General features: G+C 36.6%; 1 protein-coding gene across 7 annotated transcripts in view; it reads right to left on the bottom strand.

Annotated features, from left to right (window-relative positions):
- The window catches only part of CDH12 (cadherin 12), a 636,634-nt gene that overhangs the window by 209,682 nt on the left and 411,718 nt on the right, over positions 1–15,234 (bottom strand). For 4 of the 7 annotated variants that reach the window (XM_077181904.1, XM_077181897.1, XM_077181912.1 and 1 more), the window contains one exon: positions 12,672–12,808. The exons of the other annotated variants lie outside the window; for them this stretch is intronic. The gene's annotated coding sequence lies outside the window, so the exon portion shown is untranslated. The remainder of the gene's footprint in view (positions 1–12,671; positions 12,809–15,234) is intronic. 7 annotated transcript variants of the gene reach the window in all.

Raw genomic sequence — 15,234 nt, 5'->3', positions numbered from 1 at the left:
GACTTAAATATGCATAGTTGCTCTAGATTTCAGTCCCACTAGGTGACAACAACTAGCTAAAGTATACATGTGTGATAAGATTTAGATGCTCCCAAGGGTGCTAAATCATTGTGTTGGCTCAAATTTACTTTTTAAGAGCTTTGTTGACTTCACAGCTGGTGAGTTGATGCTTTCTATCGCTCCACCACTTGGCAACAGATGCCTCTTACTTATGCACAGATGCTGAGTATCCACCCAACCCTAACATTAGCCTTGTGTTTTGAACTAATTGGGCCAACACAGTTGTAATTAAGATTTGAATAATTAGAAAACTAACATGATTACTTTCACAATTAATCCTTCTATTGTACCACTACATTCTCTTTTGGACTATTCTACAAAGCTTTTATTTCTTTGGGTCCTGTAAATCCATCAGCCTTCTTAACAGTGGAATAAAATCCCACTTTGCCAATAATACTAAAGACATTTTAAAGGGCTAGTTTCACCCTGACTTAAAAGAATTATAGTATGTAATTAGACTGTTCTTTTTTCTTTCCTTGCATTTACCCATTATATGGGTAAATATACATATTATAAAGATATATATGTACATATATATATATTATTACCCTCTATAACAGCTACACAGGAAGAGAAACCATACACAAGAATGAACAAATTTTTTTAAGAACACTATGTGAACCCACTTGGATAGAGTGTAATATAGAAGATCTTTAAGATGAGCTGATCTGACATATCCTCTTTTATTCCTTTGACTTGGTGTCTTTTCTAAAGTGGGTGCTGAGGGGTAACTGTCAAGCACAGGAATAGGAAAGAGGAGTCTTTTAAGCAGGAAGCCTGCCTGTCCTGAGAAAATGGCAACAGTAGTACTTGGAAAGAATAGTGGATCATCTGATTTTAGAGAGAAGAAATAACAGGAAATGAACATTTAAAAATTGAAAATGATTATGTAATGTCTAATCAGAACCTGAGGGGCACACAAAGTGTGTAAAGACAGGATGAATATGCCAACATCCCATTGCATTAACTTTAAACAATGGTCTGACAGTAATATACAAAACCAAGATGCTCAGGCATGTGCATGCTCACAGAAATACCACTTCCTTTTCTCAGGCATTATATTTACTGACATATACAATGAATAGGAACTCTCTTGTTCTAGATAGTAAAAACCAACACTGGTTAAATTTTCATTCTTTGGTATTAGGAAGACTGAGAACAATAGAGATGAAACATTATAGCTGCATGGGAATATTAATAAAAACCATAATTTATAAGTACATATTAACTGCTGTTTAATCAAGTGCATGCAGTTATGGGAGGAGGGAAAATGTGTTGGAGACAGGCTCTCTTGAACTAGTCATTTATGTTTGCTGGTCTCCTTCAGGTGTTTAGAAGATATTATTTGCACAGATATCTGAACTTGCTTTAAAGGGCAGTTCAGGAACATATTCATCAGGAAAATCAAAGAAACAAGAAAAAGGAAGGAGAAGTAGTTCACAAATTGTTTCAAAGGACCCTAAGTGTTAAATGGTAGCAGCCAGTAGCAGCTCAGCCTCCCCTAAGCCATCAGCAGTTCAGTTCCCCTGAGGCAGGAGAATGAGCAAAGGCTGTAATTACTGTCTACCACTGTTATTGAAAATAAATATAGTGCATCCATATTCAAGAAGATACATAGCCTCAATCCCTCTTCTCCCACCAAATCCTTAATCCAAACTAAGAATGCTCCTATTTATGCCTATGATAATCCCTAGAATTAGTATCTGACATTATGGCAATTTGTGATCACAAGCCAATCTCTTGTAAAAATATGAGTTAGGTCCTGAGACAGTGACTCATTAGTTCCTTAGGAACAGGAAAGGGAAAATGATGTTAAGGACCTGTGGAGGGAAACATGACTCCCAGAAAACAGTGGTTAGTACATTAACCCACTAACCATGGTTTGCTGGGTTGGGATAAATGAAAAAAGGAAAGAGTCTCTTGACTTTTATGTTGGGCAGATGGACAACTCTTCAAAAGCCGGAAACAGATCTCTTTGTGGGCAACATGTGTGGGGAAAATGGGACAAACCAAGTTTGTCTTTTTTATTATTTTTTTAATTTTTTTTTTTTTGTTTTGTTTTGTTTTATTTAAAGGCAAAGGAGTTTTGGCAGAGAACAACAACAATTTCAGTACTGTATTGAGTCGAGGTGAGCCAGAGTTCATTTTCCCACAGCAGCCATCACAGTGTTGTGCTCTGTATTGGTAGCTGGAAAGGTGTTGATAATACACCAGATCTTTGGGTACTGCTGTCTCTCGCCATTCCTCACATCAAGGGGCTGGGGGGGGACGGACAAGATCCTGGGATGGCACACAACCAGGCCAGCTGACACAAAATAACCAAAGGGATATTCCATATCATATAACATCTACTCAGATATAAAAGCTAAAGAAAGGAGGAGAAAGGGGGGGGGGGGCATTTTTAATTTACAATATTTGCTTTCCAGAGCAACCACTACATTGAAAGTGGCCTGAACATCACTTGCTGACGATAAGTAGAGAATAAACTTTTTCTTTTGTTGTGCACATGCAAACTTTCACTTTTGCTTTAGCAAACTGCCTTATCTCAACCCACAAGTTGTTTTTTATCTTATTTTCTCTTCACTGTCCAGCTGGGGAGTAATAGTGCGATTTGGAGGGCACTTGGAATCCAGCCAAGGTCAACCCGCCAAAAGTACTTAAAAACTTCAATTTGTCCAAGACAAAAAGCTCAGCAGCTCTTGATAGCATCACATAAATAATCACACTCTCACCTAATCTCAGTCAGAGATGCAGCACTGTCACACACTTGGCACTTTGGTTTAATGACTGAAGCAGGATCTTGTCTATTACTCAACATCCTAGCCACTGAATGACACTTCAATCCCAGACATCAGGGTACAGTAGAAATCATGACTTAATTGTTCTAAGACTCTGTTTAGACCTTCCATGAAACTTCAAAGCTCTCATGAGTGCTTATCAAACCTACCCGCTCAGTTAGATTTTCTAATTCTATCAATCATATCCAGTGTGCTTCACAGCCATAGCCTGAGCCAGCTCCTGATGAAATAATAAAAGGTTAAATTCATTTTCCATCCATGTTGACTCTTCTGAATTTTGCCTGCTCTGTAAAACACAGTTTACCAGATGCTGCTGTAGGTTTTTATCTATGTGGCAATGTACTGAGCAGACTCTAAAATTTCTTTCACTTGTGGGGCTGGTAAACATGATCGATAACCCTTTTAATGAAATTAAAACTAGGTTATAGTACCTGAGCAGTGCTCCTTTCACAATACCTTCCATAAAACATAGTTTAATGCCTCAAAGAGGGATGAATAAGATTATCCAATTACAAAACCCTTGCAAATGATTATCAAATAACAGCTGGTTTCACAGAGAGCTTCAGGATTTTTACAATTTTAGAATATCAAATTCCAACATACATAGGATTATACTCTCATAAAGAATTATAAAGTGGTATTTCAAATGATTACTTAGAATTAGTTTTCATTTCTGGGGCTGTGTTTTGCTTCAGTAATAGAGCAATAGAATTTTGCATAATAAAGAAAATACACATTATGTATTTCATTTGTATTCCTAATTATTTTCAGAATAAAAAAAAAAGATTTAATAATATTTTGAAAGTCATTAAAGAGAAAAAAACTATTTAATACTAAAAAACCCCTCAATGTCTTATTAGGGATTTGCAAATAAACTAAAAATAGAACAATAATTTTGATTACTAATACTTTCCTTTTTTGACAGGAAGTGTCTCTCTATTTACTTGTGTTACATTTTGCCTTCTATCCTACTCACAACATTCATCTTGGTGTTATGGTGCTCTTTGCCTTTTCAAATGTTTGCCTTCAGGGGTATCGATGCTACTGAAGAGCATCTATTTCATAGATCTGCATTAAAAATCACTTCTTTTCCTGACAAGCTATTTAAAACATCACATTTATGCCTTATGAAGTGGGCTTTAAAAAAAATATATCCACGTATCCCATGAAAACTAAACCCATTTGACCCAAGTGTTGTTTCTTTGCAAGAAAGACAATTTTCTAGGAGATTAGCACTAAAGGGGTATGAAGTCAACATTTTCCAAAACAAATACTGTTGTTTATTTTTACTGGGGAGGGAGAGATATCCTATCACAGACTTCAGAAGAAAGACTCCTAAAATGGCTAGTTTAACTATGGTAATCAGTAATATCAGATCATTTTTCTTCAAAATTAAAATCTGAAAACAAGATGAGCAGGTAAGCTGCACAACACACATAGATATAACCTCCAGCACCTGCATCTTTAAAAATTTTAAATGGCACAAGACCTCTACTTCCTTAAGCATTTTTGCACATGACATACAGACACACAGAGGCAGAGAGTCAAAAATTATCCCAAACATCCCAAAGTATACTTTGAAATGATAAGAAATTATTTCTCTGCCATGATATTTGTCCAAAGAGAACCTAAAGAACAGCTGGTAGAAAAAGAAATGTCTGATACACCTAAACACTGCATTCAAATCATTTTAGATGGATCCACTTGTGTTTTGGCTGGTAGAACCTGCATTATTAGACACACCTGAGGTAGGGTGCATGGTAACCAGCTCCAGCTGCTCTATATCAAATAACTGAGATAATATCAAGTTAGATTTATTAAATCTCAGCTGTTAGTTAAAATCACCATCTGTCACTAGGTACGTGAACATGAACTGCATTCATGCCTTGACTGGACAGAAGACACATTTAGAAATAGTTTTGAGACCTTCCACTCAAGACAAAATTTAAACATAGCACCTTGCTATTTTTACCTGAATTAGCATCCCTAGGCGTGTACTATAATAAGGATTGTATAGCCACTAGGTAATGAGAAGGGAATGATAATTCTGGTAGTTCAGCAACCCCCTTCAAATACTTCTATTTGAAGTATTCATGCTCTTTGATCACAAATAGGGCAAAAAATGTCATACAATTATTACAGAAAAAGTGAGTTGATTAAAAAAGAGTGACCTTTAGAAAACATTTGCAAAAAATGACCACTGTTTGTTGAAAGACAGTGCTCCAGGCAGTTCCAGGAAAAATTAAAAAAAAAAAAAGTCAAACCAAATAAACAAACAAACCCACCCACTTTACATAACAGGATTGGAGAAAAATACTTCTACCAGACCAAAAATACCCCAAACCAAATTAAATAAACAAAAAAAAATTGGCTACTTTGTAATATTTCCTGTGGGATTTTTTGGGATGGTATTTCTGTTGTGGGTTTTTCGTTTATTTGTTTTGTTGCGTTGGGGTTTTTTCTGTTAGTTCTTTTGGGGGGTATTTTTGGTGTTTTTTTTCTTTGAGTTCTTGTTTGTTTGTTGTTGTTGTTCTCTTGTTTTGGTTTTTTTTTTTTTTTGCTCTTTAACTGCTAAAATCATTCAATTTCTTGCCCTGTTGACTCTGCTCCATCCTGCCATACATAGTATCTTGTCTACCTAGCCTAGGACTCACATCCTTGGCTGCTGGAACACAAATATGTCCTTGACAGATAAATTTTGGCTCTCAGGGTGAGAAAGAATGACAGGCAATTGCTATGTGCTGCATCTGATGGGTAATGCAGAGTGGGATTGAAGTCCATTGATGCACCTGAAATAGTTGCTTAGCATTCTGTGCGTTAACAAAGGACATTTGCAAATAATAATAAAAAGAGGATGATAGGGATGAGATAAGGAGACACGAGGACAAACATGAAGAAAGTGATAGTGTCTGAAAATTTTTTTAGATTTATATGCAGTGAGGACCAAAAAAATGGGACAGCAATTTTTACACTGAATCACAAAAACATCAGAGTCAAGTGATGCTCTTTAATAAGCATTTTAATTAGCAAACTAGCACTCAAATTAATTTGAGTGTTTTCCTTATCAGCACTTACCTTTTCAACACCACCTCTCACACTCTGTATTTATTCTGACATGTACTCATTCAAATAGAAGCCATGTATATCACGTTTTCTCACTTTATTTTTTTGACACATTCTCTTTCAAGTAGCAGTTCAGAGAAGGAAGGGCCAAATTACAAAAAGCTCTGGTTTATAGAGTATCTGAGTGTCAGAAGATCTAGGAGGTCAGATTTTAAAAACAACAAACCAAAAACCAGCAGGCTATTTCATTATGAAAATATGAAACACAGCTTTACCGAGAGGTCTGCTCGTCAGTCAGAGCCTTTATTGAAAGGCATAGAGCTACTTTTTTCCTTCTTTTAACAGTGGAAATCAGGATTTCTGTAACATCTGTTTGGAGTATAGTAATAATTTTGGCCATAGGTTGACATATCCAGTGTAGATCTATCTCACTGGATATGTCAACTTATGGCCAAAATTATTACTATTTATAGTAATAGTAAAGGAATAAAGGAATAAAAAGTGCTCCTTGTGGCAGTAAATGAAACTTTTTAAGAGATATAGTTAAATATTTAAAATTATGGCAAACAAGTACCATGAATACTATTAATATTTTAGAGAGTATTGAAAAGACACTTAACAAGCAGACATACAAGGCTCCTAAATGGAAAGACAATGGCTTTTCATTTTGTTATGTAATTATTACTCCAGTTTAATGAATGAAATATTACTTGAACTGAAGAGATTTTATAGAAAGCTTGTTGCAATAAATTTGAATGAACTCAGATTTGGTAGAATGGCTTCATCATCGAATACTTTCTAGCAGAAGTATTGTGCAAAATTCTGCTCAGACTGTTCAAGACAATGAAAATCTAGTAAAGAAATACTAGTTTCTAACTTTTCTTCATGCTACAATTAGTCTTAGAAATCTGTAATTAAATTTTCCATTTAACAATATTGTTTTTATTTTCAGCATTTTCTTAAATAGGAAAAAATGAACAATGGAATGTAGTCTTTTTTTTTTTTTTAGATTATGCATTAAACTTAGTATAAAGCAGATACATGAAAGTGTGCAACACACACACAGAGGCAGTATGCCTGAGGATAAAATGCCAAGGAGGTTCTTAATAAATGTACTTTGTGATTTTCATACTTGGCTTTTAAGAGAGCTGCTTAAACTATCACCTCAGCTCCACATACAGAAATGCTGCAAAATGATTAACTAACTAACTAGATAAGTGGTACAAGGGGACTACAGAACAAACAAGGAAGAGGGAAAGGAAGTCAGAATCTAGATCTCCAGTTCAAGCCAAGTCCTGTGGGTAGTATTTGAACTCCATAAACAAACCAAAATTTTTGTGAAATTAATAAATGGCCACAGACAAGTGTTTGGCAAATGTGTGGCTGCATTTACAATTACACTTAGCACCTGCTGGCAGCCTTCAGAGTACAGCAGCCAGGAGCCTACCTAATTCTTATAGACTCTAGGTCAAATGACTCAGTTGAAAAAACTGGATGATGGGATCAATGCAAGAGTACATTGCTGATCAAGAAATGCCAAAAGTCATGTATGTTTTCTGAAAAAGGAATGGGTTTGCTTACCTATTTACCTTTAGTGGAAAAAAAATTGTTTCAAGCATTTTACTAATCAAGTCAGTCACTATGGTATTTTGTAAGTGTATTTGGTGTGCTGGACAAAGTATTAATGCAGTCAGTGAGTAAATGCATCCATGAAAAGAATAATAAATCTGGCCTAAATGTGGAAACAAAAACTATTTATCCAAGTCATTTAACTGAGTATTTACCATCAGTTTTGGAGACTGTTCCAAATATACTGTACTCTGAAAGTTGACAGAGCACATAATTCTGGTACCTAAATACACAACTTTTAAACTTACATGGTAGACAGAATTTTGCTTCAACAATTTCTAATTTTTAATCTCATACATCTACTTTCTTGTGCATATCTCGATAAAGGTTTGCATCTGAGCTGTGGTTCCAGGTCTGGGCCATTCAGTACAAGAGTACAGAGATGGACTTCAGCACCCACAGACCCCAAATCCCACTCTGCTGCAACACAGGACAGTAAACAAAGCTTACATCATACATATCCTAACCAATGCAGTCATTGCCTTAAAAAATATTGACAGCTGAGACATCTGCAGCAGAAAGATGGTACTCCAGCCCAGGACTGTCTGGTGTACGTCTGCAAATCTGATCTTTACAGGAAGACTCTTCACCCTCAAATCTGAAGTGATACAGTTGACAGAAACTGAACCACAGCTGCTCCTAAAATAATCTGACCAAGTCTCATGATGTGAACTCTCTTAGTTTCCATCTGGTGGTTAGAAGAGAATCTTTAAACAATCCATTGCAATATTAGCATTGTAAAACCTGACCTCTGCTAAATACAAATTCCAGTAATCAATATGGTGAAGTAGGTTTGTATTTCATTTCAATGTAGAATTTTTCTACCTGGAAATATTTTTCCCCACTCAAATCACCAGGTTTGAAGGTTCAACAAGAAAGGAGACTGAAGTTTTGTTCCTCCCAAAAGAGGGACAATCCTCAAAACCTTGCTACAAAGTAATTACCTGAACAAATATTCCGTGACACATGCCAGTAAGTTACACCTTTACAAAACAACTGGGCCTTTGTGAAAGGTTCTGTTAATACAAAAGAAGATAGTGCTTGAAAGTCATTCTTTAACATGCTACATTATCTTAACTATGACAAACCACAATAAGAAGAGAAGCCAGGAAAAAGTAGTAGCAAAGACTAGATTAGCCTCTATATCCACTTAGGAGAGGCAGCTTTCACAGTGGCTTGAAAATAGCAATCACTAAAAATATGCTCAAAGTTACTCATTTAAAAACATAATATATACATTGTAATCTCTGCTTATTTTTAACTGTAATGTATGCTTTTGCAAAAACAAAGTCATACTGAGGCAGATGACTTAAACTTTGCATCGTTTTTATGACCAGTGAAGAGCAGGAGATTTCTGCAGTCTAGACACACACATAGGCTCCAAAGCTGGAAGCAGAACCACATCTTACTGTTCTAGCTACTTACTGTACAGTGAGATACAGCCCCTGACCCAAAGATTGTACAATCAAAAACAATTAAAAACTAGAAAAAAGGGGGATGAAGAGCTGGTAGAGTTGTTGGAACACACACATCCCATTCTTGTGAGCACTGACGCATCTTCAGTGGGGTTTTCATTTCAATTAAAAATGCAAAATTTACATGAATGACGCCAGTGTAAAAAGTGATGTCCCTGCAGCATCAAAGAAAGGAGAAGAATCATGGTAAGTGAAGAGGAGGAAAGAATGAGGGAATGCTAAGAGGAAAAGAATAAAGGTAAACATATATCATTAGGAAGAAAGTGAGACTTTACAAAGAGGAAGATGTTACCCTGAGGTGCAAGAACAAGTGTCCAGGAAATAGATTATGAAAACAATAATGAAAGAGAGATAAGAGTCTGGTGGGACACAATGGTCTTGCTAGGAAAGTTGATGTTAGTTTCATAACCCATGTAAATATCACAGGGTTAAAAAGTCTCCTTTTCAGGTAAAGCAATTTCCCCATTTATCTTCAAGAAGTGAAACTGTGGAAACTCATTAACCCCTGAAGTTTGTTCTAACTCACTGTCACCCCATACTCTTGAAATTATATATAATTTAGGATAATATATCTCTTTTACATTATCTGGATTATGAACTATAGTCATTAAACCTGTTTCTTCTTTCACATGTCACTATCCCTGTTTTAGCAGGACAGTTTCTCACTAGTTTGTGGTTGGTTTCATGTCAGTTTTCATAGAACTCTCTTTCCTTTACCCATTTCCAAGCCTCATTTTAATGAATCTCCCTAAAAAGCTCATAAAACATTAAAGCATTAGTATCAAACACTAATTTTCAATGGAGTTGGGCTAGATAGTAATCGTACTCTGCTGTCAGTAATAAGGAGATGTAGCTTGAGGCAAAAAAATTAACACCAACCTCATTCAAAGAACTTGAAATGTTTGAAATAAAGTTGAACTCTGAATATAGATATATATTTAACAGTATTTGATACAGCCTTAGAGTAAAAAAACCAACTTCAAGAGAGGGAACTAGGCTATACTGCAATCTGTCTGCCTGTGTTTAACAAGTCTGAAAAGCTTCAGTAAGTCAGATGCCCCAATTTATTTGCTTAATGAGAGTAATATTATTTCCCCATATTGCTGAGGTCACTTTTAGGATCATTACTATGTATGAAGAGGCTCACAAGCCACCAATAGAAAAGATCAGGAAGTAATTATAGAATTAGTGTTGGTTTTTATGAAAATATGAGAAAAGCAAGATTTCCCTGTGTTAGGTAAACTGTCATATCATAAAACCTCTGAGGCTGGCACACTGGAAAGTAAGCACTTCACTTACAAGCAGATAGCACATGTGATCTTGTAAAATAATAATAGAGATGTATTTGTAAGACTTGTTTAGAAAGGCACAGACATATTGCCATGAAAGCGTGATTTATTTCTTTGTTACTTACAGCAACAGCTTTGTGAAACAAAAGGAGAACAAAGCCATCACATCAAACCATGTTTGTAGTCAGACCTTGTGAAAGACCAGAAGGGAACTTCCTGCTATTTGTATGTAACTTAGATGTTTCCAACTGCAGCTGGTTTATGCTTGATTTTTTTCCTTGCAGTGTATTAAGTTATTGTATTTTTATTTTTTTAATAATGAATACTCTGATGTATATGAATGAATACTATGCTGAAAAAACACTGATTAGTTGTGAAAGAAAAAAAGTGAAGACATATACAGTGCATTCTTATATGTGCATTGAAATACTTCTACCCTGGTCAAGACTTGAATCTCTGGGTGGAAGAAGCACTCAGGCATTTAGTAAATGTCATATAAACATAACATGAAATATGAAGTGAGCCATATGCTACACCAAAATGAGGATCAGTGCCTGTACTTCCAAAATCAGCTTCCTTTCCTTGACAACTGTATTATAAAAAATACTACTTTGCAGAATAATTTTCAAGGAGAATATAGAGATAGACAGTTAAAACTGTCAGTATTCTTCGAACATCCCCCCAAAGCCTCAGGTCATTTCCCTCTATGCTAATGTTTTTTGCAAGAAAGACAACTTGGTATTTTTCACTGAAAAGGTTAATGGAGTAAGTAACCTGCAGGTAACCAACATTTGCTGGAATTGTTCCTTTTTTCCTTTTCTTTTTTTTCTTTCTTTTTTTTTTTTGTTTTTTTTGTTTTCCTTTTGTTTTGGGAGCAAGGGGGGGCAGAGGGGCAGGTGGTGATGTGGAGAGGAGGAGTGGGGCAGGGCAGAGGCTTGAGAAGTATATGTCCATATTGATTAGCTGAGTTTTTAATGCAGGATATATTGCTATGAATTGTATTTCCAACAATAAACAATAATCAACAATAGAGATCTTTAACGACAATAAACAGCATTGGCTGAAAACAACCAGTGCAATAAATTCACACTTTTGTAAACTGCCTAGAAGTTATACATCTGTCAAAGCTATGAAGATATGAAATCACTTAACTTTCCCTTAATGCTTTCTTTCTATTATGATTGAGTTTTAAACAAAACGTGTTAACTTTTAAGGGCAACAGAGAGAACTGACATTTTCAATACAACAGATCTTAATTTCATCCCTTACAGTATTAAAAAGTTTGGCCTCTTTACACACTCCTTAATTACATCCCCTGATAGCACAGCTATCAAGCATGGACATGACTGAGACTATCCAAGTCAGTTCACTTTAGAAATTTCAGAATAGATAGACCATAGGTACAAAGCTAGCTAACTAACTCCAGGTTGTGTAAAAATCTCTGACATTTTCCTATTACTCATTTAATCTTTCAAGACAGCCTCACTCATCTACTGTCTTATTTCCTTACAGATAAAGATCTTCAAGCATCAGTCTGTTTCTTTTGATATGTCTCACTTTCTATCAGCCCATGAAAAAATGCATCCTCTCTCTCCTCAGTCAAACACTGCTCTCACCCCAGAGCAACCAATTTCATTTTCTGGCCACTTGCATTGAAACAACATCCCTACTCACTCTTTCCCCCCCAAAACAGAGGAGAAATGCTAACCCTACAAAAGCAACTATCCAAATCCTACCAGCCTCCAAGCACAACATTCCTTCCACATGCCAGTCACAGTCTTCAGTCTGACGGCAGCCTGGAAAGCTGCATGCATATTCTTGACTCACATTTCATGAATCCCTTACTGCCTCATTTAAATGCCATGGGACTTTAAAGCCCCGCATCTACGAGTTCCTGCTGGTGAGGGAATGATGCTCCTTATTCAGGATTATGTGTTACCATAATGCACTTTTGCTTTCCAGCTGCTGTGCTTCCTCAAATACATACGCGGGGAGGGAAAGTGCACTTGCCTTTCCTCCTCCTCCTGCCTTCTCTCACTCCTGCATGCTTCTAACAATTTTTTTTCTTCTTTGTTTGTTGGTTTGGTTTGGGGTTTTTTGTTTTTTTGTTTTTTTTTTTTTTTTTGCAAGCTTCAGAGAATCAGAGGATGGGAGAAAAGTGCAGCCATTGATTAGATGCTGCTCAAAACTCGCCTCCGTGCCGAGGGGTGCTGCGGGCTGGGACACTGGGTCCTGCCCCCAGCCCGCTCCCGCGGCGCGGGCTCCCTTGCTGCAGTGCAGGCTGGCACTTCACTCAGCTCCAACTTTCCATGCAGAAATTCGGCACGATGCAGGCAGCCAGATAAAGCAGCACTTACCTTAATTGAAATCTTTTCTCTGCTAATGCTGGAGCATCAGTCCAATCAACAGCGATCGGGGAGAATCTAAGTTTCAATCAACACCCTCCGGGTAGCCGCATGCTGCTCTGCCTTTTTTTCAGTGAACTCCTCACTGTCTGGAGGAGAGAGAGAGAGAGATGAGCTGAAATCCTCAGAGGCTCGTAGGGAGTGAGAGAAGAGGCACCAAAGCAATGTTTCTTAACAGGAGATTCTCAGCCGGCGTGCTCAGGTCTGGAAGATCCTGTAAGTGCTGTGATAGGCTCCTGTCATGTCCCCTGAGCCGTGAGATGATCATTGACCTGATTAGCTCTGAACACTCCCTACATGCAGAGAAAGCGCTGAGAGGATTGGTGGGTCGCAGGGGAATTGGGAAAGGCACCAGGGCCGCTTGGGAATCTTCATTCTTCCAGACTAATGGATGTGCTGCAGCTGAGGCTGTAATTTGTGAGGAGGTTATGCACAATGTTAACCATCTGAGGACTTAAACAATTGTGCTTTTGCATGCTGTTTCTCAAGGTACACCAGCATTCAACGCGGGGTAGAGCTGAGTGATTGGAGGCTGATGTAGCCATTTCGTAATACAAGGCTCACTGTATGAGATGGTCTTTAAGCTCAGAGATAAAGCGGATCCATACATTTGTCTCTGACCCCAGAGACAATAGCAGTTAATGGGTAGAATAAGTGAAATTAGCATGGTGGGCTCATGTTAGCCCCCAGATGGCAATCAGTCAGCATGGAAAGAAAAAGAAAAGAGCAACAAAACCCAAGCAAACTAGAATTATTTAACAAGTGCATGCGGCAATTTAAATAAAATGTGGAGAAAGAATTTCAAATTAGTACAGAAAGGACTTTTCAACATGGAGATAAATCAGTAGAAAAGCACAACAATAGAGCAATGCAAGTTCTTCCCTCTCACAGCAGAGGGGAAAACCCAACAAGGAATGCATTTAAAGGATCTAATTTGCCTTTCACTTGCACTGATACAAATAAATCTATTAAAGATGACAGTTTAAATTTAGATCAGGATAAAAAAAAAAGGCGGAGTGAAAGAAGAATGAGGTGTATTCATTACTTGTTTTTGGTTCAAGGGTATTATGGAAACTAGACTTCAGTGTACCAAGTATTCAGGCTTGCATGGTCAAACGAGTCAAGTCAAAGTATGTCAACTTTTATGGCTGCTCTCATCTGCTCATCTGTTTTCCTGTTCTTGGACGATAATTATGGCACTAAGCAGTTGACTCCATTTTACATTCAGATTTATCTATGGAAATACCAGCTTGTGACTAAGAATAATTTTGTTCACAGAATAATATATTTAGTATTGATGATCTGGAGCACCAATATAAAAAGGAAAATTGATATTTTTATAGCAACTAATGAAGAAGATTTAGAACCTATTATAGCAATGCTAGTTCATATGTAGTTACCATAAGTTACTCTATGAATGCTGAAATAAAGTTAGTCATAAACATATATTGAAATTCTTAATGAAATTTATTTACTTTGGGTCTACTCACACATTTTTCTGGTAAATTTGTGTAATTGTGTTTTAGTAGGAAAAGCAGTAATGAAAGCAATTTTGAAGTTGTTAAGTGGCAGAGAAAATGGATTAAATGATTACTTTCTGAAGGCATACACATCAGAAAGCTCATTATTACAGAGAAAAGAGTGTCATGTGATTTAGATCACACAGAAGTAACCCTGGAAGTTTGAATCACCAATTTATTTAGCAAGATGGAAAACAAAGATTTTTCACCCTGGCTTTAATGCCTGAGAAACAGGAAATAAATCTAAGTGCCCCATATTTCCACTAGACAATCAGTAGGAACATATCAATTTTTCTACCCTAGCAGTGTTAGCAATATAATTTTCAGGTTCCTCCTCTGGAAGTGCCACTCTCCGCTGAACAGTGCCTCGATGTGCAAAATCTGGATTATAAGATTGGCAATATTTTATATTCAGACAGCAAAGTTTTTAGAATGTAGGTTACTTTTTTTTTTTTTTTTTTAATTTCTTGAATGCCTATCACCCAGGGATTCATGCCTGCCCTGGGACTACTGGTAAGAAAGGTATTAATTAATCAACTAATTAATCAAATAAGAAGCCTTTTATACATGTTAATATGAAACATAAACACATTATTGAGTAAAGGGTTTTATGTGTCAGGACTAAGATGATTTCCTGTTACAACCCCCACTGAAAAAGAGGCTCTTCTCCTTACCTATACATTTGTACCAGTGAAAGGGTGGAAGTCATCCCAAAGCTTACAATCTTATCTGTTCTGACATGGCATCCCTCATGAAACATGTAATCCACAGACACATGTTGTATTATTAATGATTTTAAATACAATTAAAGAAATTAAATATGAAAAAGACCTTATTAAGACAATTTATTTGCCACTCCTGTAAGCTTCCAATTTCAGGTTTCATGCTGCTTTGTTTAATTGAATCTTAGCTCTCACCAGCCCTAGAAATTTCAACACTTCCCTTAAACTGCTGTTCCAGCCTATGAGATCTCCATAACAGGAATTCTTTTCCAT

The sequence above is a fragment of the Agelaius phoeniceus genome, chromosome 1 (genome assembly GCF_051311805.1).
Source record: "Agelaius phoeniceus isolate bAgePho1 chromosome 1, bAgePho1.hap1, whole genome shotgun sequence".
Lineage (NCBI taxonomy): Eukaryota > Metazoa > Chordata > Aves > Passeriformes > Icteridae > Agelaius > Agelaius phoeniceus.
Note: the sequence above shows the minus strand (reverse complement) of the source record. Positions and strands in the feature narration are given on the sequence as shown.